The sequence below is a fragment of the Gracilinanus agilis genome, chromosome 3 (assembly GCF_016433145.1).
Source record: "Gracilinanus agilis isolate LMUSP501 chromosome 3, AgileGrace, whole genome shotgun sequence".
NCBI lineage: Eukaryota > Metazoa > Chordata > Mammalia > Didelphimorphia > Didelphidae > Gracilinanus > Gracilinanus agilis.
Window position 1 is genome coordinate 399,140,777 of NC_058132.1, and position 24,861 is coordinate 399,165,637.

Here is a 24,861-nt window from a genome sequence, read left to right on the forward strand (position 1 = left end):
GGAGGGAAAGCGTAGAGAGGGTGGGGGAGGGGGAAGGAAAAGGGGGTAGAGAAGGAGGGAGAGAGGGGAGAGAGAGAAAGAGACAGAGACAGAGACAGAGACACAGAGGGAGACAGAAAGTCAGGGAGGGCGGCAGATAGGAAGGGAGAAACAGAAGGAGGGAGAGACAGAGACACAGAGTGAGAAAGAGACAAAGAGACAGAGACAGAGAGACAGAGGGAGAGAGAGAAGAGGGAGAGACAGAGAGAGAGAAAGACAGAGGGAGACAGAGAGGGAGGAAGAGAGGGAGAGCAAGAGGGAAAGAAGGAGGGCGAGAGGGAAAGGAGGGAGAGAGGAGAGAAGAGGAGGGAGAGAGAGGGAGAGGTAGACAGGGAGCAGGAAGGGAGAGAGTAGAGGGGGGGAGGGGGAAGGGAAAGTGGGTAAAGAAGGAGGGAGAGAAAGAGACAGAGAGAGAGAGAGAGAGAGAGAGAGAGAGAGAGAGAGAGAGAGAAAAGGCCCCCAGAATCTGAGGTGGATCTCTTGTGAAAGACTTGAGTGAGCATGAGCAAGGATGGAACAACCTGAGACAGCATGGTTAGGCTGTGAGCTGTAAGCACGCAGAGTACTCACAGCTAATGATCTCGCAGAGCCATGGCAGTCATGGCATAATACCCAGCCAACCAGGTAAAGATAATTGATACAAAGCACTTTGTAACTAGAGAGCGCCACATTGACATGGGTTGCTATTTTGTTCCTAGCTAAACCACATTCCTTTTATTTGCTGGCGTTTGGCTTACCTTGTCCAATCTAGGCTTACAATCTTTTAGCATTTTGAATATAGAATGTTTGCCTTCATGTCGATGGCATCATTACAAAGACCCAAACTCCTGAAAGTTCTGACCCAAAATGCTGTCAGGCCCTTTGAGCCTAAGCTATAACATCCCATCAGAGTCAGAGCAACTCAGCACTGCCTGTGGAATTTCATCAGTCTCCCTGAGACATACAGGCAGTGTGAGGATGACAACTTCTAGAGTGCTTTAAAAAAAACAAAAACAGCCAAGGCCACTGGATAGCAGGGTTCCCCAGTGGCTCTTGCCCACGTGGGAGACCTGGAACACAACATTTAATTTTTCACATAGATACAAGCAGGCAAGATGATTTGGGTTCTGTAGTGAGGTGGGAATGAATGACTTTTAAGGGGTGTGGGATTCCAGACCAGAGAGAGCTCAGCTACAACCCCTTTAACCTTGGCCTTGACGATTAAAGCAACTTGTCTGTTTTGCTTGGGCTAGATAAACAAGCTCCAGGATGATAAAGAAACTGGGAAATTGTGAAGGAGTCCTTCAGCAGAGTATTTTTTGCCTCACTGTCCATGTAAAGCTCTCTCCTTTTTCCCTAACTACTCGTTCATTTGTTTTTCCACATTGCCTAATCCAGCCTAGGACAGGGTTAGACAGCAGAAGGCAGCCCATATTCAGACAGTGAAAACCCTCTGTGGAATCCATGACATCAATGAAATCCAAGAGAAGGGATATAAATAGGATGCTACAGGCTTACCAGCCAATGGGTTTCTCCACTCTTCCTAGAGCCATCTCTGTCTCTTCTTCATTTCCCCTTTCTGTGTACTCCATTCCTTGCGTGGTGAACCTCTGGGATTCCTGATCAAGGTTCTGAGGTTTGGCTAGAAAAACAGATATTCTGCTAATGACACTGAAAGCCCTGCATTCATGTAAAGTCAAACCTTCCGATTTCCTCTTGGTAGGTAAGAATAAGTGACTAACAGGAAGCCTTTGGAATAAACCCTGGAACAAAAATTTCTCCAAAGTTATTCTCTCTCTGTCCCTATTTTTCCTTCAAGAAACTGAGAATTTTCCTTCTGTTTTCCCTCTCCTTGCCCAACCCTCCTCCCCCCAAAAATAACAAAAAAGCAATGGTACAAGAAAATGTTGACTGTTATCAATATATTCCTTAGGCTAGGTGGCTCAGTGGATGGAGAGCCAGGCCTAGAGACAAGAGGTCCTGAGGTCAAATCTGGCTTCAGATACTTCCTAGCTGTGTGACTCTGGGCAAGTCACTTAACCCCCATTGCCTAGCCCTTAGCACTCTTCTACCTTGGAACCAATACATAGTATTAATTCTAAGATGACAAGTAAAGGTTTTTTAAAACTGCATCACTTCAAAGTTTGGTCAAGTTTAGGAATATTCACACTTTTCACTGTGAGTTCAGAACTCACAAAGAAGAAAATAGCAGGTTTGGGGAAGTCAGAAGCCATGGGTCTCTGATTCCTGTTGGCTCTGAGAAGTGTTTTATTAGAAAACAGAGGAATAATGAGGATGGGACAACCAAGATTTTGTAGGACAACAAATCTTGGAAAGCTATGGCATCACATGTACTCCAGCAGCACAGGAACAATTGAACTTAGAACAAAGTTCTCAAAAATAGGTAAAACAGGAAGGTAACTGGGCAGCAAGATGCTCAGTGGATAGAGAACCAGGCCTGGAAACAGAAAGACTAGCCTCAGACACTTCCTAGCTGTGTGACCCTGGGGAAGTCACTTACCCACCAATTGCCCATCCCTTACTGCTCTTCTGCCTTAGAAATTTAGTATGGATTCTAAAACAGAAGGTGTGCACAGACTTGTTGGCCCTAACAGAAATTCAAAGTTTAGATAAGACACTGGTCCTGCCTTCATGAGTTTACAGCTCTGGGTGTGGGATCTGTTTCACTCCCACAGACAAAGATTTTGAGTGATTTATGCATGAGGCACACAGAGGCCTTTTTAAAATACCAAGGTGCCAGAGAGTGTCCTTTCTCTCTTACAGCTGTTACACCCCAAGCGAAGTCTTCCTGGGTCTAATTCTGCCCTGCTGTCCAATATCCCGTTACACAGGGATGGCCAAAGAGGTAACAGCTGCAGGTTTCTGTGATCTTGGTCAGTAGGAGCCAGGATCCTGGAGTCACTCCTGACTGAATTTATATTAAAAAGCTGATGTGAGGGGGGCAGCTGGGTAGCTCAGTGGATTGAGAGCCAGGCCTAGAGACGGGAGGTCCTAGGTTCAAATCTGGCCTCAGACACTTCCTAGCTGTGTGACCCTGGGCAAGTCACTTGACCCCCATTGCCTACCCTTACCACTCTTCTGCCTTGGAGCCAATACACATTATTGACTCCAAGACGGAAGGTAAGGGTTAAAAAAAAAAAAAAAAAAAAAAAGCTGATGTGAGGTACTACTTGGCCCAGGCATGTTTTTAAAGCTTGCCCTGTAAAGGCACCCAAAGTACAAGAAAGAACTGGGAATTTGCACCTCAATTTCTAAGCTGAGGTAATATTGCTTATTACTTTCTTGGGCCTCTGGGGCTATGATGAGAAGGTGTCATCTAGTAGGCACTGATGAGAATGCCATTCTAGGTCTTATTGGGGAGGAGAAAGAATAAAGTTGCAGAAGTAGCCTTCTGATAACTACCCTGGGAGATAAAGGTAATTTTTAGTCCCATGCTCTTGCCATTAGATCATGTTTAATTCAACTCAACCAATATTTAATAAGCCCATGCTGTGTACAAAGACTTGTTGGTCCCTGCAGAAATTCAGAGTTTAGGAAGACACGAGTCTTGCTTTCATGAGTTCGCAATTCTGGATGTGGGATCTGTTTCACACACACAGACAAGTGATTTATGCCTGAGGCACACAGAGGTTAAGTGACTTGTCTATGGTCATACAGCCATTTAATGTCAGGAGCAGGATTTAAATAAAGGTCTTCCCAACTCTAAGAACAACACTCTGTCCATTGGACCAAGACTGGTCTTCAAATTCCATTGAGGATTGATCAAGGGAATTCCCTGATCGATTTGTTGTTGATGTTGAGGGGACATGGGGGACTTTTTAACTATATCTTCCTATAAAGAAAAGGAACACTTCCACCTCCAGGTTGGACTTCACCAATGGGGCCTATCCTAAGACAAATTGGTTGGGTTGGACTTTTTTGTATCGGAGATAACCTGGCTGGCTCCCATTGTACTGATATAGACTATTTAAAAGAGCCTCTCTTTGTCCTGTGTTATGTACCATATGCCCCACATGCCTTTTTTTTTTTCAGAGAAGTCCTTGGAGTGCGATAGGTCCAAGGGCAATGGATGACCTCCTCCACCAAGAATCACTAATGGCTATTTTTTGACAGAGGCATACACATGCTTACCAACATGGACCAAGGAGGGGGCTCCCAAACAATGCAGTTCCTAAAAACCAACTTCCTAGTTGAATTGGGGGCATGGTGGGTGGGAAAGAGGATAGTCTTGGATTTCCTGAGTGATATTAGTCTCTGAAGTTGTCTCATTAGTTACTCTAAGTTGGAGAGTTCAAGAATTTGGTCGTCTCTTAACAAGAGAATTTCTTGGCTAAATTCACTGACAGCAAGAGTGAGGAGTATCAAGGGACCTGGACATTGCATTTACTGTTACCATAATCTATTTGGATCACTTGGGCCAATGGGAAGGAGGATGAATCATCAAGAGCCTCTTTTATATTTCCTTTCCAGCAAGGGAGTACGGGAAAGAGACTAGTACCATAAGGCTGAATGATGTATGGGGGTTCTGTGCAGTTAAAGACCAAGTCATCTGAGTGTTTAGAAGTTGTCCATTTTGAACCACCAAACACTTTCCCTTTCTGAGGGGATTACAAACCAAAGGGTAGTGCTATGTAAATATGGAGGAGGGGGGGGGGATGGGTGGGGAATTTGTATCAAATATTTATGAATTATATGTTTTCTTTTTTTTCTGGAAGTGTTATATCTATTTGACTATAAGCTCCTTGAGAGCTCAGATTGGTTTTTGGTTTTGTTGGGGTTTTTTGCCTTCTTTTATTTTTATTTTTTTAAGCTTTTACCTTCCATCTTAGAATCCAAGGCAGAAGAGTGGTAAGGGCTAGGCAATGGGAGTTAAGTAACTTACCCAAGGTCACACAGCTATGAAGTATCTGAGGACAAATTTGAACCCAGGACCTCCCATCTCTAGGCCTGGCTCTCAATCCACTGAGCTACCCCGCTGTCCCTTGCTTTCTTTTATTTCCCCAATGGGGCAACTAGGCAGCACAGTGGATAGAGAACCAAGTCTAGAGTCAGGAAGACCTGAGTTCAAATAAGGTCCCGGATACTAGTTATGTGACCCTGGGCAAATCATTAAACCCTGTTTGCCTCAGATTCCTCACCTGTAAAATGAGCTGGAGAAGGAAATGGCAAATCACTCCAGTATCTTTGCCAAGAAAATCCCAAATTGGGTCACAACAAGAATTGGACATAACTGAAATAACAAACAACAACAAAAATATTCCCAGTGCTTAGTACAGTGCCTGGCACAAAGTGGAAGCTTAATAAATGCTAGAAGACTAATCTGAGTGCTTCTTAGAGGAGTCTTTTGCATTGAATGCAAATAAAGGCCGCCATATAGCCAATCTTTGCTTTGTTTCCTGAAGTGCTTGTATGAGATCTAGGAGGAAAGACTTTTTACTGACATCTTTGGAGTCTTAGCATGAACTCTACTCAGGGATTTCCCAAACTAAACCCTAGATAGGAAAAGAATGAGCCAAAGAGAATGATTTCTTTTTAAGCTGATATGAGACCAAAGCAGTCAGTGCTTGGCCGTGGGTTATAATACTAATACTGGTCAGTTTTTGAAGGCCATTAGATGTTCCTCACCCTGTGAAATATTCATGTAAGCAATGCCCCTCTTTTTACTTTTGAAAAAGCAATACTTTCAAGGAAAACAGAAATGTAACATTAATGGAATCAAATTTATACCCTATTAGATAGCACCTTAAGATTTACTTCGTAATTTCCTACAACAACCCCAAGAGAGAGGTAATATGAGTATTCTCGGCTCTATTTTATACTTCAGGAAACTGAGGTTCTGAGCCATGTGATTTGTACCTGACCTGGTACAAGCAGAGGTTAAGTGTTGGAACTGGGACAACATACGGACCACATCTTCTAACTCTAAGCCTAAATCGAGATGGTAGGAGAAGGTGGAAAGAAGGGAAGGGGAGGAAATAATCATTTAGATAGTACCTACCTACTATGTACCAGGCACTGCTAAGCACTTTCTTTTTTCTTAACAAATATCTCATTTGACCATTTCAACAATAACAAAAATATATTGGGAAGGCCCAGAGTTAATCTAGTATGGTACTCATAATATTCTTTTTTATTTGTACTATAACCCTGACTTTCTTTCTTTTTTAAACCTTTACCTTCCGCCTTACAATCAATACTGTGTATTTAACACTTCTCAAAGTGTGGTTTGAGGGCTACTAATCCCATCCACCAGCTAGCTCTGGCCCCAAAGCTCCCAGTAACAATAGAGATGTTTCAAAGAGGTAAATTTATGTTCCTTGTCAGGAAAAACTTCCTAACAATTAGAGCTGCCCATTGGAGGAATGGATGGGCCATCTCAGGAGATGGTAGGTTCCTCCTTCCCTGGAAGATAGCCCTGAAGATCTTCAGACAGAACTTGGATAATGGCCACTTAGGATCACCAGATCTAGACTGGAAAGGATTTCAGATGTTATCTAGTTTGGTTGCTTCATTTTACATTTGAGCAGGGCAACGTATGGCTCTCGAGCCATATCTGGCTCTACCTCCAGGCCAGTCCAGGCAGAGCCCCAGGATGTGCCCCAGGGGGCCCTTCAGCCCCCACCCCACCCCATATTCCAGTGCCTTCTGCAGGTATTTATGGCTCTCGCAGCCAAAAAGGTTGCCGACTGTTGCATTTGAGGAACCTGAGGCCCATAGAGGTTAAGTAACTTGGTCATGGAAAAAAAAAAATTTATGGCAAATTTCTCTGATAAAAGTCTTATTTCTCAAATATATAGAGAAGTGAGCCTAATTTATAGAGATAAAATTCATTTTCCAGTTGATAAATGGACAAAGGATACAAACAGGCAGTTTTCAGAAGAAATCAAAGTTATCAATTGTCACATAAACATATTCTAAGTAATTAATAATTAGAGAAATACAAATTAAAACAACTCTGAGGTACCACTTCACACCTATAAGATTGACTAACATGACAGAAAAGGAAAATGACAAATGCTGGAGAGATGGAAAAATAGGGACACTGATACCCTCTTAATAGAGTTCTAACTGGTCTGGCTATTATAGAAAACAACTTGGAACAAAGCCCAAAGGGCTATAAAACTGTGCATATTCTTGGACTTTGTAATACCTACTAGGTCTGTATCCCAAAGAGAGCAAAGGAAAAGGTCCTGCATGTACAAAAATATTTATAGCAGCTTTTTTGTGATGGCTAAAGAACTGGAAATTGAAGTGATGCCCATCAGTTGGGGAATGGCTGAACAAATTGGAATATAAGATTGTGTTGAATACTATTGTGCTATAAGAAATGATGAAGGGGATAGTTTCAGAAAATCCTGGGAAAACTCCTATGAATTGATGCAAATTGAAGTGAGCAAAACCAAGAGAACATTGTACACAGTAACAACAATATTGTAATGATAATCAACTGTAAGAGACTTAGCTACAATGACCCAAGATAGCTCTAACAGCTTCATGATGAGCATGCAGAGAGAGATGAGTACAGATTGAAACACATTGTTTTCTGCTTTTTTGTCCTGCAACATGGCTCATATAGAAATTTGTTTTGCATGGCTTCACATGTATAATGAATGCCATATTACTTGCTTTCTCAATGGGTGGGGAAAGGGCTAGAAGGAGGGAGAAAACTGAGAAATCAACATTTTTAAATGGATGTTAAAAAAACAATTTTTAATTTTAATTTTAAAAAACATAATTTGCCCAGGGTTTCACAGGAAGTAAACATATTCCTTTCAGGTATGAGCTGAATTGCATTGTTGCCTTAAGTGTTTGTATAAGATCTAGAAGGAAAGACTTTTTACCTACATCTTCAGAGATTCAGATATGAATTTTATTCAGGAATTTCCCAGAGTAAGCCTTGGATAGGAATGAAATGAGTCAAAGAGAAAGAATTTTGTTTTTAATAGTAACTCTCAAGACTAAACCTGGCTGATATGAAACCAAAGCAGTCAATGCTACAGGATGGGTTATAATAATAATAATGGCCAGCACCTAAAGACAGAAATGAGCTCAACTGTGCTATGCTAGGAAAAAGAAGAATACAAAAAGTGGTATATCTATAGCCCCTGCCAAAGGTGGGCTGGTAATATTTAACAGGTGGCTAGAAGTGGAAAATGTAATCAGAATACCCTTTTAAGTTTAATATGCATTATTAACATTTTCTGTAACACTTTCTTAGGTCTAGACAAATAAGAAAAGAATAAACAGGGCGCTGGTTTGTAGCACTGACTGATTTTCAAGGTATAAATGATCATGATGAAAATTTAGCAACCAGCTCTCTGGATTCCAGATGACTTCAGCACATCCCTTGTTCCTACCCTAAAGAACTGAGGAAAAAGACTATGAGAGAACAAGTGGTATCCTGTTAACCACAGATTACAAAAGGAATTCAGAGATGGAGAATCTGGGTGGCTCAGTGGATTAAGAGCCAAGCCTAGAGACAGGAGGTCCTGGATTCAAAATTGGTTTCAGGCCTTTCCTGGATGCGTGACCCTGTGCAAGTCACTTAACTCCCATTGGCTGGCCCTTACCACTCTTCTGCCTTGGAACCAATACACAGTAATGACTCTAAGACAGAAGGTAAGGGTATTTTAACTTTTTTTTTTTTAAAACAGAAATTTCTGAGAGGAAGAAGGCATAGATCAGTGGTTCCCAAACTTTTTTGGCCTACCGCCCCCTTTCCAGAAAAAAATATTACTTAGCGCCCCCTGGAAAATTTGAAACTATTTATTGAACTCGGAATAGAATGTAATACCAAAAAAAGTGTGGCCATCACCACCTTCCTGGATCGCTGCAGCACCCACCAGGAGGTGGTGGTGGTAGCATCCACTTTGGGAATCACTGGTCTAGTAGGATGGATAGGATTTGGAGAAGAAGAAGAGGTTCAAAGGCAGAAAGTATTGGGGAAATATGCTACATTGAAAAAGACCCACCTCTGGGGCAAAGGACACAGAGAATCATAGGAAAAAATGTGGTTTTTGTTTATTTGTATAGAGATTCACACCAACATTTAACATTTTTAAAGCCTGAGAACTCAACATTTCTCAACATGGAGCTATGACAGGGATTACTTTCCAAAGGAGAAACAGCTTCATAAGAACCTTGAAGGCATTATGAGATAGTGGAAAGAACTCTCCCACATAGCCTGGAGTCTGGACATCTGGGTTCTAGTACAGGGTTCCATACTCAGGCTCATAGGAATATAGAGTTGGAAACCAAAAGGCCCTTAGGCATCAGCTAGTCCAACCCCTTCATTTTAGAGGTAAAAATACCCAAACTGAGGAGGGTTCAGTGACTAGCCCAAAGTCACACTAGTAGGAAAACAGGAAATGCTGGATTTGAATCTATGACCCCAATAAGGACAGCCAGGCAGTAAAGTGGATAGAGCATTGAACTGGGAATCAGTAAGATTCATCTTCCTCAGTTCAAGTCTGGCCTCAGACACCTTCTAGTTGTGTGACCCTGGGCCAGTCACTTAATTCTGTTGGCCTCAGTTTCCTCATTTGTAAAATGAGCTGGAAAAGGAAATGGCAAAACACTGTAATATCTTTGTCAAGAAACCCCAAATGGGATCACAAAGAGTCATGGGATTCAGCTGGAAAATGACTGAACAACTACCTGTGACACCAAATTCAGTACTGTCTGTGCCATAATATCTCTCACCAGCCATGTGATCTTGTGCAAGTCACTTTATTTCTAAGCCTTGTAAACCAAAAAGCTCTTAGCAAATAGGTCCTATTATTGCTACAAAATAATCACAGATAAAAACCTATGCAGGTCACTAATATAGGACCACATCTCTTCTATTGAGGCAAATTGTACCCTTTGAAGGCAAAACAAATACGAATCTGTGCTTCCTGTTTCTTTCCTCCAAAATATTTCTGGCCTCCAATTTCCAAAAGCTTGGCTAAGTGACTTTACCTGGCATCTCACAGCATGGCCAAGCAATAACAAATGGCACTTCGAGGTTCACCTGCTGGTGGCTTTAAAAAAATGAAAATAAAAAAGGATTCCCTTTAATCAGCCGAATGAGCATGGGACAAATGGCTGTGCAACTTGAATATGGCCCTGGACCTCACACTCTTCTCTTGGCAAAGAAGAGCAATGTGCCCTTCAGAAGCAGTGTGCAAACAGCCTAACTAATGTCCCCGGCTGCTTCTCAGCCCTTGAGGCAGCCTCCTCCATACCAGAAAATGGCTCTTCACCACGCTGGGGAGGTGAGGAAAAGGCTATTAACAGCAACAAGTACAAAATGAGGGACATTAAATAAATGCAGATATTATTTGATGGCCCTTAACACATGCGGTAATAATAAGGCATTTTGCAAGCACTCAGTAAAAGAGTCACTATGTGAGGAAGGAAAAAGAACCATTGATTAGAGCTAGAACACCGAGCAAGACCTTTCCACTGCCATCTCACAGTCCCATTATCTGCTTCATCGTTCTTAAGCTAAAAGAGGCTTCAGAAGCCATCTTGTCTACCTTTCTCATTTTACAGGTAAAGAAACTGAGGCCCAGGGAGGTTAAGTAATTTACCCAAGGTCACAGAGGTAATAAATACCAAAGGAAGGATATGAATTTAAGTCCTCTGGCTGCAAAGGCTGGAGCCTTCATACCATCCTTCCTTCTTTGGAACTGAAATAAAATATTTTTTTCTCTTAGTTCCTTTTTGCTTCCAAATTATCCCTCTCCCTTACAATGTCATAGATTAATTTAGGAATAAATTCAAGGACAAAGGACAGTACAGAATGGTGGACAGAGGACTGGCCTTGAAGAAAACTTGGGTTTGTTCCAGTGCCGTTTCTGGCACATATTAGCTGTGTGAGTATGGGCAAATCTCTTAACCTCTCAAGGCTCCATCCAAGCACCTTTCTGAGAGTACAAATTATAGGCCATCTCCTCTGCACTGCACTTAAGTAGAGATATTTTCCACCAACATAAAAATGTCCCAAAAGGAAAAATTTCAAAGATGTTATTAGTATAAAATAAGTTTTTCAAGTAGCTTCAATAACAATGAGAGAAATATATGTGTGAAAATAACTGCCAGGTACCACTTGACACCTATCAAGATAACAAAAATGCTAAATAATGGGAAAACTCTTCAGTGGAGAAACTATAAGAAGACAGGTACACTAATTCATGGCAAGTGTTGCTCTGAATTGGCTTAACCATGCAGGCAAACAATTTGGAATTTTCAAGAAAAGTTCATCATTCACAATTTGACCCCAGAACTGTTGAAACTATATCCCAAAGAGCTTATTAAAAGAAAGGAAAGATTTATATGGACAAATATGTCCATAGCAGCATCATATGTAATAACAAAAACCTAGAGACCAAATATCTGCCCAACAATTGAAGGATTAAATAAATGACAGCAGATGAATATTATGGGAAATTACTGTACGGAATAATAATTATGAAGAATTCAGAGACATGTAGGAAGAGAAACACAGAATAAGGAAATCAGAAAGCAAAAAGACATGCCAAGATGACAATATAAACACTTAGATGGAGATGCATTAAAATTCAAGTATAATAATCCCCACCAAAATTAAAGGACATTCCTCTCCTTGCTGTGAATAATAAAAAAGTTGTTTCTCAGGCAACATATACTTTATAAAGTGGCATGTTTGGAAGTATCTGCTGTGTCTCAGGGGCAACAGACCATAGTGGACAAAGAGCTGGTCTGGGAGTGAGGATGACCAGATACGTACCAGCTGTGTGATTGTGGATAAATCTCTTACTCTCTCAGTGCCAAATTCTCTACTATCATAAAGCTACACAGTAGGCACTGGTCTGCCTTGGTAAAGGAAATTTCCTCACTGGAGATCCTTATTCAATATAATCACAGATGGGGGAGGGGGGGAAGAAAAATCTGTTGTTTCAAAACAATAATGTATTAATACTTTTAATAATAAAAATAAAGTCGATTCTAAATCTATACTCAATTCTGCCCTAACACAGGCTTATATAATATTCATTTTTATTCAGAGTGTCATGATTATTATCTTGTTCCCCATGATCCCGTAACTCTGGGCCACTCCCTAAGTAGAAAGTCAAGTCATCAATATTTAATTAAATACCTATGCATTAGGCACTGGGCTAGGTCCTAGAGATGCAAAGATAAAAATGATAGTTCCTGCCTACAAGGAGTTTACATTCTACTAAGGGGAGAGAGGTACCTGTATGTCTAGGTATATATAATATAGTCAACATTCAATAATTTGAGGGTAGAGGCACTAGCATTTCAGGGGAATGATGAAAGACTTCATTCCCGTAGAAGGTGACATTTCAGCTGACTCTTGAAGGAAACCAGATTTTAAAAGAGTTGGAGATGAAAAAGGAAAGGGTCCATAAACAGAATGTCTTAGAATATCCCTTTGGGAGGACTCAAAGACAGACCCAAATTCCAGTAAATCTTGCTATTTTTTACTACAGTCCATAATAGTTTCTTAGGACTTTTCAATCCTCATTCTGACCATATAATTAGGGGCAGCTAGGTGGCAAAATGGATAGACTACCAGGTCTGGAGACAGGAAGACTCATCTTCCCGAATTCAAATCTGGCTTCAAATATTAGCTGTGTGACCCTGGGAAAGTACTTAGCTCTGCTGGCCTCAGTTTCCTCATCTGGAAAATTAGCTAGAAAAGGAAATGGAAAATCTCTCAGTGTCTTTACCAAGAAAACCCCAAATGGGATCATGAAGAGTTGTACACAACTGAAACAGCTGAATAATCAATGTATAAAAGAGTATGGTCTCAGAATACAAATTGAAAAATGATCAAAGGACATGAATAGGCAGTTCTAAGAGGAAGAAATTAAAACTATAGTCATATGAAAAACTGCTCCAAATCACAACTGATTAGAGAAATGTAATTTAAATAACTCTGTGACACGACTTCACCATATATCAGATTGGCTAAGATGACCATAAAGGAAAATGATAACTGTTGGAGGGACTGTGGGAAGATTTGGACACCAACACACCGTGGGTGGAGCTGTGAACTGAGATTACCGTTCTGGAGAGCAATATGGAGAGCAATGAGCCACAAAACTTTGCAAACCTTTTGACCCAGCAATACCACTACTGGGTCTGTATCCCAAAAAGATCACAAATAAGGGGAAAGGACCTACCTGTACAAAAATATTTGTAGCAGCTCTTTTGTAGTGGCAAAGAACTGGAAACTGAGGAGTTGTCCATCATTTGGGGAACGGATGAACAAGTTGTAGTATATGGTTGTAATGGAACACTATTGTGCCATAAAAAATGATGAACAAGATGATTTCAGAAAAACCTGGAAAGATTTATGTGAACTGATGTAAAGCGAAATGAGAATCAGGAGAACAATGTGTACAGTAACAGAAATATTATATGATTATCAACTGTGAAGGACTAAACCATTAATTATCAGCAAAGCAAGTTCCCAAGATAACCTCAAGGGACTCTTGGTGAAAAATGCTAATCATAGCCAAAGGAGGAACTGTTGGAGTCTGATTACAGATCAAAGCATGTCACCTTCCACTTTATTTCCTTCATAAAATTTTTATTGTATGTGTGATATTTGTCTTCTACCATGACAATGAGCAATATGGAAATATGTATTACATGAAAGCACTGGTATACCCTATGTCAGACTATTTACTGCCTCAGGAAATGCATTAGGGAGGAGGATGGGAGAGAGGGAGAAAATCTGAATCCTAAAATGTCAGAAAGCAATCATCAAAAATTATTTCTTCCTTTCTATACCTAGTGCTTGACACACAATAAAATCTTAATGAATGTTCAATGATTCAATAAATAGTACACATTATTTAAAAAAATTATTTCTACAGATAACTAAAATAAATAAATAATTGTTTGTAAAAGGAAAAAATGTGTATGGGCTCTAGAAGTTGATATGTCTGTGTTCCCCAAGTGTCTGTGGGTAAAGAGTATTCTGTATTTTTCACTGACCCCCACAATTCTCATCTAGAGAGGCTTACCAAAGATTTCTGAGCACTGGCTCAATTCATGAGCTCTTCCCTCAAAGTAGGATAGGAAAGAAACAGAGAAAGAGTGTCTAGATTTCAAAGACAGTGAAGCTAAAAGTAGAACATAAGTAAAAATTACAAATACCCTATCCTATAGTGACTGTAAGAAAAGGAAGGAAAAGGAAAAAGGTACAATAAGCATTTATATGATACCTACTATGTGCTGAGTGTTTTACAAACATTATCTAATTTCATCCTCACAACAATCCCCATTTTACAGTTGAGGAAACTGAGGCAAACCAAGACTAAGTAACTTACCCAGGGTAACTAATAAATACATGAGGTTGAATTTGAACTCAGGTCTTCCTAACTCCAGTCTTATACATTGTCCCACCTAGGCACTCTTCAGTTGCCTCTCGTGTCTATAGAATTCATAGTGGTGGGGGGACCCTTTCCTTTCTTCCTGCTGTCCCCACAATGCCACACATATGACCTAGAAATGACTAGCTCCCTCTCCCAACTGACCAGCCTCCTGACTTCACTACAATAGCCTGCTCTTTATTGCATGCCCTAAGACAGAATTCATGATCCTGCCATGCCAGGACACTGAGAGGAGTCAGGGAAGATGCCCTGGCTTCAGGGATTCCCTCCCTGTAAGCAACACGGAATACTGAAGTGGTTTGTGATGGAGACAGTCAGGCAGTGGAGCGAGTAGGTCTGTGGCCAACCTGGCAACGGCTTCTAGATGCCTGGGCTGAGGCCAGAAAAGTGTCCCCTGTTCTCTCTCTTTCACTTCAAGCTTGGGCCCTCCAAGCCCACTCTCTAAATGAGAGAGCCAAGTACATTTAAATGTCTCTTCGGTCAGAAACAGGAAAGCCAAGCATTATAGCAAACGGATCTACATAACCATTCTTCTGAGGGAAATTACTATTGATCCCACAGCTCTTTCTCCATGCTGTTTCACAGGGACAGCCAACTACCAATCTGTGTGCCAGCCAGGCTCAAACATAACTCTGCTGTTCCTGAAACAGATGGCCAGATCAACACCCTCTGGCTGCCGATCCCTCCCTGGGAAGTGAGGCGCTGAAACAGAGATTTGCGTCATGCCTGCTTCCTATTCCTCGTGGGCTTCAGGGTCAGGGATTACGCAAACCTGTTACAATGAACATTTCTGCAGAATGACTAGCTTCCCAAGTCCCAAATGATGGTCCACAGATTCTGAAGAGTCGATGAGAAATGAAATTTCCATACGCTTCAAGCAGGAACCCTGCCCCTTGAAGTGTGTCCGGATTTGTCCTATAGCTCCTGCTTCTTATGGAGGCAGCCAGGTGGTAAGGTGGATAATGCTGGGTCTAGAGTCAAGAAGACCTACTCAAATGCAGCCTTAGACAATGACTAGCTGTGTGACTCTGGACAAGTCACTTAACCTTTAAATGGCAACCTGCTTCCAGAGAAGCGTTGTGAAGATCGTGTGAGATTATATTTATAAAACATTTAGCATGATGCCTAGCACATCACAGGCACCTAAAAAAGGCTCATTCCCTCCCTCCTTCCCCATACTTACTTTGAGTCCTAATTCCACTCTTCAATTCAATCCAACATGTATTTAACACCTTCTATGTGCCAAGTTCTGGGCCAGGCACTGGGTGTAGAAAGACAAAAATGAGATATTCTACTGAGGCACATAGACACACACAGGTATAATATGGGTAATAATCATTTGAAATAATGCATGGGTATAATATGTAAAATAATCACTTATAATAATACATAGGTATAACATGAATAACAATCATTGTAATAATACACAGGTATAACATGTATAATAATCCTTATAATAATATACAGGTGTAATATGTATAATAATAATTGTAATAATACACAGGTATGACATGTATAATAAGCATTGTAATAATACACAGGCATAACATGAATAACAATCATTTGCAATAATACACAGGTATAACGTGTATAATAATCATTGTGATAATACACACGTGTATAACATGTATAATAGTCGCTGTGATAATACATGGGCATAACATGTATAACAATCATTGTAATAATACACAGGTGTAATATGTATAATAATCATTGTGATGATACACAGGTATAATGTATATAACAATCATTTGTAATAATACACAGGTATAACATATATAATAATCATTGTAATAATACACAAGTGTAATATGTATAATAATCATTGTGATAATATACATGTATAATGCGTATAATAATCATTGTAATAATACACAGGTATCATGAGTAACAACCATTGTAATAATACACAGGTGTAACATGTATAATAATCATTGTGATAATACACAGGTATGACATGTATAATAATCATTGTAATAATACACAGGTGTAATAAGTATAGTAATTACGGCTTTGAGCTTCCTGCTCCATCTCTCAACTCAACACTAGTATTCAGAGTTTCAAGCTCCAAAGGGTGGCTGCTCCTCTTGGGTTTTTGTCCTTATGGATCTGGGGTCCCACAATTCTCAAGCTTCTACCTCTGTGCTTCCTCTTAACGTAAAGCCAGTAGCCTATTAGCAATAACAAAAGTATTGACTAATTTGGCATATTAAGAACAATAACCACAAAACATGTGTTCCATAAACCTAGGGCACCTACTCCCAAAAATACACAAAGCATCCATGGGAAGGGTGGGCACGTAGCACCCAAGCCAACTTACAAGTGTGTGATACTACAGGGTTTCAATGATATCTAGTCTTGTGATGTCTTCATGCCACATACCTCACAGATTAAAGTCTTGCTGGGCAAGTTGGTCTGCTGGGTGACCAAGGTCTGCTCCTCACCAGATACAGTGACTCTCATTTGCCCAAGGCCAGACCTCTTCTTCCTGCCTTGGTCTCATGCCTCATTGCTGCTTCTGGCCTCAGGTACCTCTGTGTTGTATTTCTGGAATATGCCTCTCCTCTCAAACTGATCCTCCAGCTGCTGAATGGGATGTTTCCTTCTGGATGAGGTGCTCTGCTACTAAAGGCTATGGCTTATTTGGAGGGAGTAGAGGGAATGAAAGCCATTCTTCAACTCCTATACATATTCCACAAAGCAGTCCCCACTCAGAGGCGAGGACCTACTACGACTTGACTTCAAGAATTTGACTTGGCTATTTTTTTTAAATCTTTACCTCCTCTCTTAGAATCAATACTAAGTATCAGTTGTAAGGCAGAAGAGATGTAAGGGCTAGACAACTAGCATTAAGGGACTTGCCCAGAGTCCCACAGCTAGGATATGGCTGAGACTAGATTTGAATTCCGGACCCCATCTCCAGGTCTGGCTCTCTATTCACTGAAACACCTAAGCTGCCCCTGGGCTTAGCTATTTAAATGACTCCATAGTAGGGCCAGTTTTCAGGCAGCCAAATCTATTCCCCTCCATTCAATCATAGAAAAGTGTTCATACTCTAAAGAAGGATAACAGAAAGTGAACACATTAACCCATTAACATCTCATCTTCTATGATTATGATATGTGATTATATCCATTAAGCTAGGGCAGAGGGAATACTGATCCATTGCTCTAGTTTTATGAAGATGATCTTACTGACCCACCATCAGTACGCTATATTGTTTATCAAATAACAAGGACAGGTTTGCTGATAGTCATAAAACCCATTCCACAAATGGACAGCTCTAATTTTTAGAAATTCTTTCTTATTTAAAGATTTGTTAGGCTCATCCCAAACCTTCAATATACCAAGAATTCTACTTCAATTTCAAGATGTAGTTGGCACTGGGCTATGCTTATATCATCAATCCATCTTGGACCCTAGTATGCTCAAAATTTTTAGAAATTCTTATTTAAATCAAAATCTGCCTGCCTTCCACCCACTTTTCATAGTTTTCCCTCTTGATCTCTAAAGAACAAAAAAAAAATCTACCTCATCTCCCATATAATAGCCCTTCAACTATCTAAAGGTATTTTACATATATATATATATATGTATATATATAAAGGTACTATAAAGCTATTATAATTGCCCTTAGTTTTCTCTCCTAAAGGTTTACCATCCTCATTTCTTATAAGCGATCCTCCAATAATTTATGTTCCATTTACTCTCTTTCTTCTGAATGACATTCCTGTTGATGACCCACCTAGAACTAACCTCCTTGCTCTAGATGTAGTCAGACCAATACAGAGTACAAAGTAATTATTGCCTCTTGTGCTCTGGAAACAGAGAACACTGTTCTCCCAGAAGCTACATCACACTATTGTTTCATATGAAGCTTACAACCAAAGGCAGACCTTTTGTTAAGGCTGTTGCCCAGTTAGGGTCACATCTACAACAAAATGGAAATTTTCCTCAGTAGGAAGCCTAACTGGTCCATGCCAGCCATGTCTCCATATCCCTTAGTCATTTGTCCAATTATCACAGCCTAGTTTGGTGGGCCATGTTTAACTGGTAAGACCCTGGTGCTAACTAGCAGTATGAAGAAGCAGATCTACAGAATATAAAAATGGAAAATATTACAGAGATACATCCTTTCCAGAAAGATGACAAAAGAAATGGTTTCTGAAAAACCTGGGAAGACTACCAAGAACTGATGCGAAATGAAGTGAACAGAACTAGAACATTGTACACAGAAATTGCAATATTGTACAATGATTAACTTTGAAAGACTTAAGCTAGTCTGATCAAAACAATGATTCAAAACAATTCCAAAGAACTCATGAGGAAAAATGCTATCGACCTCCAAACAGAGAACTATTAGAGTGAAGAATGAAGCATGTTTTCTTTTGCTTTATTTTTTTTTGCAACATGGTTAATGTGGAAATATTTCGTATGACTTTGGATGTATAAATGAATATTGCATTGCTTACCCTTCTCAATAGAGCAAGGGATGGAAGGAGGGAAGAGAATTCAGGACTGGAAGTTATTTCTTTTAACAGAATTAGTACTGGCTTCAGCAGCATCTATTCTAAAATTAGAATGAAAGAGAGAAGATTAGTCTGGCCCCTGCACAAGGATGACATGCAAATTCATGAAGCATTCCATTAAATTAATTAATTAAATTTCAAAACAAAGTGAGAGACAAATTTGTTTCAAATTTGGCTTCAAATTTGGCCTCAGATACTTCCTAGCTGTGTGACCCTGGACAATTCACTTAACCCCTACTGCCTGCCTAGCCCTTACCACTCTTCTGCCTTAGAACCAATACACAGCATTGATTCTAAGACCAATGGTAAGGGTTTTAAAGAAAGAAAATAAAACAGACTGCCTGAGAGAGAATGCCAGATTATTTTGCCCAAAGAAGGGCATGCAAACATTCGATTCAATTTGACAAGACATTCATTCACCCCTAGGACTATGCTAGGTATTAGGAGTCAAAAACAAAACAAAACAAAAAAAAAAAAAAACAAAGAATGGAATAGGCCCTACCTTTAAGGAGCTGCCATTCTAATGGAAGGATACAACATATATGTCACTAAGGAAGTTAAAAAACATGCAAAGCAATACACAGTGATGTGAAGAGGCTGGTGGTGAAGGACAGAGCTCCCATGGGAGGCTTGTGAACTGGACTCTGAAGGATGCTCGAGGCTGTAAGAGATGGATGTGAGAAGGGAATGCATTCCAAACAGGAGAAACCATTTGTGCCTTTGCACAGAGCTGAAAGACATGTCAGTGCAACTCAAAGTGTCTCTCTGGACTCTTCAATAGTGGCTTTCCTTCTTGTTAAGCTACTCTCCTGCCCCCCATAAGAAACCTATTGTCTGGTGAGAGAATCTGCTAGATCAAAACAAGATTTGGATTGTACTTTCTGTTCCAGATCACCTTCCTCCTTACAGTTCAAACTAATGATCTCTACTTGCTGCCCTCTTTAAAAAAAAAGGGGGGGGGCTTTTTTTTTAAAGATAATGTATGCTGAGGAAGAACTATGGGAGGAGAAACACAGAAGAAAAACAACTGCTTGGACACGTGGGCTGATGGGGATATTATTGGGGATGTAGACACTAAACAATAACTCTAGTCCAATTATCAATAATATGGAATTAGGTCCTGATCAATGATACATGTGAAACCTAGTGGAATTGTGTGTTGGCTAAGAGGGGTTAGGGAGGATTAGGGGAGAGGGAAAGAACATGAAATATGTAACTAGGAGAAAATATTCAAAATTAAAAAATGAATTAAAAATTAAGAAAATAAAGATAATGTATGGAAAATATTTTGGGGCAGCTAGTGACTCAGTGGATAGAGAGCCAGGCCTGGAGATGGAAGGTCTGAACTCAGACACTTCCTAGCTGTGTGACCCTGGGCAAGTCACTTAATCCCAACTGCCTAGCCCTTACCACCTTTTGCCTTGGAACCAATACATAGTATCAATTCTAAAAGAGAAGATAAGGATTTCTTTTTTTAAAAAAACCTTTCCCCCTAACGTCTGTCTTTTGCCTGGAAACAGGGTTTGTGGAGTGAGATCCTAAGGATAACATTTCTTTTGTTTTCAAAATATTTTGATTTTTTTTTCTTCCTACCTGGTTTCTAGTTTCCATACTTTCTCATTGTGATCTTAAATCTTTTCTATCCTGCAAAATGCAGTTCCTCACCCTCTTGTGAGGCATCTATGAAAACCATTCTGTTTAGTTTTGATTCAATTAAAATTCTGTGGGCTTGACATTCTGCTCTTAGACACAAGTACACAGCTCCCACTGTGGGGAGCATGTGCATATCTGTGAAAGGAATCTGGACTCCAGACTGACTTTCCAAACCAGCCAAGGAAGGCTTGTTTGCAGAGACAGCCTGAACCAATACTGAGGGTTCCCAGAAGACACTGGTCTCACTGACTGCCTAGAAAGAGAAGACTCTAGGAACAGTTGCAAGAATAAATCTAAATCGAGATGAGAGCCAGCCCAATTGGTGTCTGTACCAACCACTGAGGGTCCAGTCCCATTGAAAGGAGAAGCAACTTTCAGAAACAATGCAGTGTGGTAGGGAATCAGCAGAAAGCTCTATTCGGTGACTCATTCCATCACCAACTTTATGATTAAATGTTTTGATGTGTCAGTTTCAGAAATAAGGAAAATCACAGGATAATGGGCATTTCTTCCTACAAATGTGGTGTAGAGGTGTGTCCAGAACACTAAACTAGGAGTCAGGAGACCTGGGATCTAGTCCTAGCTCTGTCCCTGAGTGACTATGAGAACAATGGAGTCAATTAATTTCTCTGAACCTCCATTTTTCATCTGTAAAAATGGACATTATATGACATTGCCTACTTCCTAAGGTTCTAGTAATGATCATGAGAAAAAGTCTATATAATCCCTTTGCAAAGTATAAAATTACAAATGTAAGATATTGTTATTCATTATTCAATAATAGTTTCATTTACACTATGCCACAAAAAGAGAAATCTGATCAAGGGTCCATGAATCCTTCCTGGATGATACATTGACAAAGACCCCTGGATTTGAAGGCATAATTTTTTGGTTTCAGTCTCATCTCTGTTATCTAGTAGGTTGCAAAATGGTTACAGTATTGGACCTAGAATTAAGACGACCTGAATTCAAATACAACTATAGACAATACTTGTATTACCCTGGGCAAGTCACTTAATCTCTGCATGCTTGGGTTTCCTCATGCATAAAATAAAAATAATAATAATACCAACTTCACAGGGTTGTTGTGAAGATCAAATTAAATCATATTTACAGAGCATTTTGCAAACCTTAAAGAGCTATATAAATGCTAAGTCACTGTTATGTGCCTTGTCATTCTGAAAAAGTCACTTAGTCTTTCTCATATAGCTTCCCAGTGCTGACTAACAGGAGTAAAAGTTGGGCCCCAAGGAACCTGTCGTCCCAGAGGCATATCTGAGGCAGAGAGTAGACATATGTCCTATTTAAAACTTTCTACTTCTTCCCCAACATTCTCTTCTCCTCTGACCCTCCTGCCCAGCATGCTTTAATTCTCTGATCTAGCACTAGCACAAAACTCTGACCTGATACCTAGGCAAATAGAAATGAATAAAAACTAAATTCTGAAGATCACATGTTTCAGAGCTGTAAGAGCCTCAGATATAATCTAATTTAGGGATTCTACACCTGGAATCTATGAACTTGTATTTTTAAATATTTTGATAACAATATTTCTATTGAATTGACTTCCTTAGTATTCATATTTTATTCTACGCATTTAAAAACATTATTCTGAAAAGTTCCATAGGTTTCACCAGACTGCCAAAGGAGACAAAAGAAAATTAATTCTTGATCTAGTCCAAACCCCTCTTTTTAGAAATTTTACAGATCAAAAAAATTTATTAAACACATACTATATTCAGGACAAATGTTCTTGCCCTCAAGGAGCTCATATTCCACTATTATTCCATTCCAGCATATACTCCCATAACTAGTAAGAAATTAAGGATCTGAAACCTAGTCATCGGTCTATATTATAGCATTAATATCAATTTTCCCAGACCAAAGTTTTTTAAATGGTTTATTTATTGCAGCTGGTGCCTTTTGAGTTTAGGGGTTGTTTTTTAAAAACTAGGATTTTTTTTAATTTCTCTAACGCTAGATAATCCTTTACTGCTTCTTCCTGGCTTCCTAAAGCTGCTTCAGAAAGCCACAAAATTCTAAAAGAGTCTACTACAAATATAAGTTTTCTAAATTCAACTGGGTCCTTATTTAGTAATGCTCTTATTCTTATCTTGTTGACTCCTTATCAAATTCCTCATAACAACTCCAAATTCTCTGCTCTCTGCTTAAAGCCCCAGTCCTATAACTGCCCCTTCATTTTCTTGTCATGCAATGCCCTCCACCAAAGGGAAGGCTCTTACTTCCTTCTTCCCTGAAAACAAAGATGATGGTGTCTGATGTGAACTCCCTCAGCTTCTGTCTTCTACAGATCAAAATCTTTCTTCCCAAATATGTCCCTGAAAGGATGATATCTCCCTCTCTTATTAGGACTAATTTATCCTTCCAAATTTTTTTTCCATCACTGTCCATCCATTTCATCATTTCCAACTTCTTCACTACCTCCTTTGAAAAAATATCCTATATTTCCATATATAATTTAAAGCAATGCATCTTATCTTCAGGGTCAATTGCTTTGGTTTGTAGGAAATCATGTATTGTTTTCATTTACATGATAATTTCTGTGATAAATTTTGTTAATCTCTTTAACATCTTTAGAGACATTATTGTGAAGTTTTTTGTTCATGATCCACCATCTGAATTAAAACAGTTTTTTTATTGAGAAAAAAAATATCCTATACTCTCTTGAATCTTCAATTTATCCCTGTCTTCTGGCTCTATCTCCTCTGTCTTCAACAGACTCAGGTCTCCCCTATCTCTTCCAAAAAAGAAAAACTCCATTACCCCTCAAGATGTGACTCTTTGTCCTTCCATTCCCTACCACACTTCTTTAAGGAACAGCCTAAAATGAATGCAACTATGTCCTTGCTGCCCAGTCCTGAATCCTCCCCTCCATCTGTTTTCTTTTCTCACTAACATCTGTTGAACCAAAACCATTATTTTTTCAGATTCATCAATGATTTCCCAAACTCTAAATCTAATCGCTTTGTCTCAGTCTTAATCTGCCTTTACCTCTCTCCATTATTTGACACCATCCATTCCCTCCATGTCCCTTCTTCATGAAACTGTCATATCCTTTAGCATCCATGACCCAGCACTTTGCTTATTTTCTTCCTTCCTCTCTGACCTCTTCTTTTCCCTATCTTTAACAGGGTCCTCCTCTTCCTCCCATCCCCACTCAGTTGATGGCACTTCCCAAGCCTCTCTGCCTGGCCTTAATTATCTCTTCCTACCTTCTCTCCATCCTCAATGTGCTAAAGTGGTGGCTGTGTGAGTCAAATGGATGTTGTAAAAGCAGAAACAAGATTTAACAACAGATTAGATATGTGGATGAATCTGAATGAGGAATTGAAGATGGCACTGAGGTTTTGAAGCTAGTTGACCAGAAAGATGATGATACCCTCTACAGTAACAGAAAAGTTGAGCAGAAGGGATAGATTAGGGCAGTGATCAGCAAATACCTCCTGCTGTTCTATCCAGCCATGGACATTATTCCTAATCTGATGAATACAATGAGTAGCATACAATACAATGAAACTTTGAAAGAGTTGCCTGAGAAACAGACTGACAGATGAGTATTTCCTTTCCTTTGGCCCCCTCTTTAAAAAGTTTGCCCATCACTGGATTAGGGGAAAAGATAATGACTTCTGTTTTGGCCACACTGAATTAGAGATGCCCAATTATACCTAACCCTGATCACAGTAATCACTCAAAAACTTTTTACAGCTTCTCTGTTTTCTATAAAAAATCCAAATATGTCAGCTTGTCATGCAATGCCCTCCACCAAATGGCCCCAATTATCTGACCAGCCTTATTCCCTGTTGTCCTTTATATAGTCTATGATCTAGCTAAACTGGATTAATAACAATTATTATTACATATTTTTTTACTTTCCTACTTCCATATCTTTTCTAGTGCTATTCCTTCAACCTATAAAGTCTATTGTATATTCTCTGCTTTCCCATCAAATGCTGTGCCTTCTACCTGTAATGTCCTCTGAATATTCCACTGTTTGAATACTATCCAACTCTCTTGAGAAACCAACTTAATTCTGCCTCCTCCATAACCCTTTTCTTGATTCTTCTCAGAAAGAGTTTTATATGATAACATATGTATAATAACCCAGATCAAGTTGCCTGCCAGCACTGGAAGGGGGAAGAGAAGGGAGGGAGGGAAATAAGTTTGATCATATAACTTAAGAAAACTTGTGTGGAAAGTTGTTATAACATGTAATTGGTAATAAATAACAA

General features: G+C 39.7%; 1 non-coding gene across 1 annotated transcript; it reads left to right on the forward strand.

Annotated features, from left to right (window-relative positions):
• The first annotated feature begins 18,975 nt into the window (after window positions 1-18,975).
• On the forward strand, window positions 18,976-19,082 carry LOC123243374. The gene has a single exon (XR_006505917.1). It is a non-coding gene; the product is annotated as a U6 spliceosomal RNA (small nuclear RNA).
• The last annotated feature ends 5,779 nt before the right edge of the window (window positions 19,083-24,861 follow it).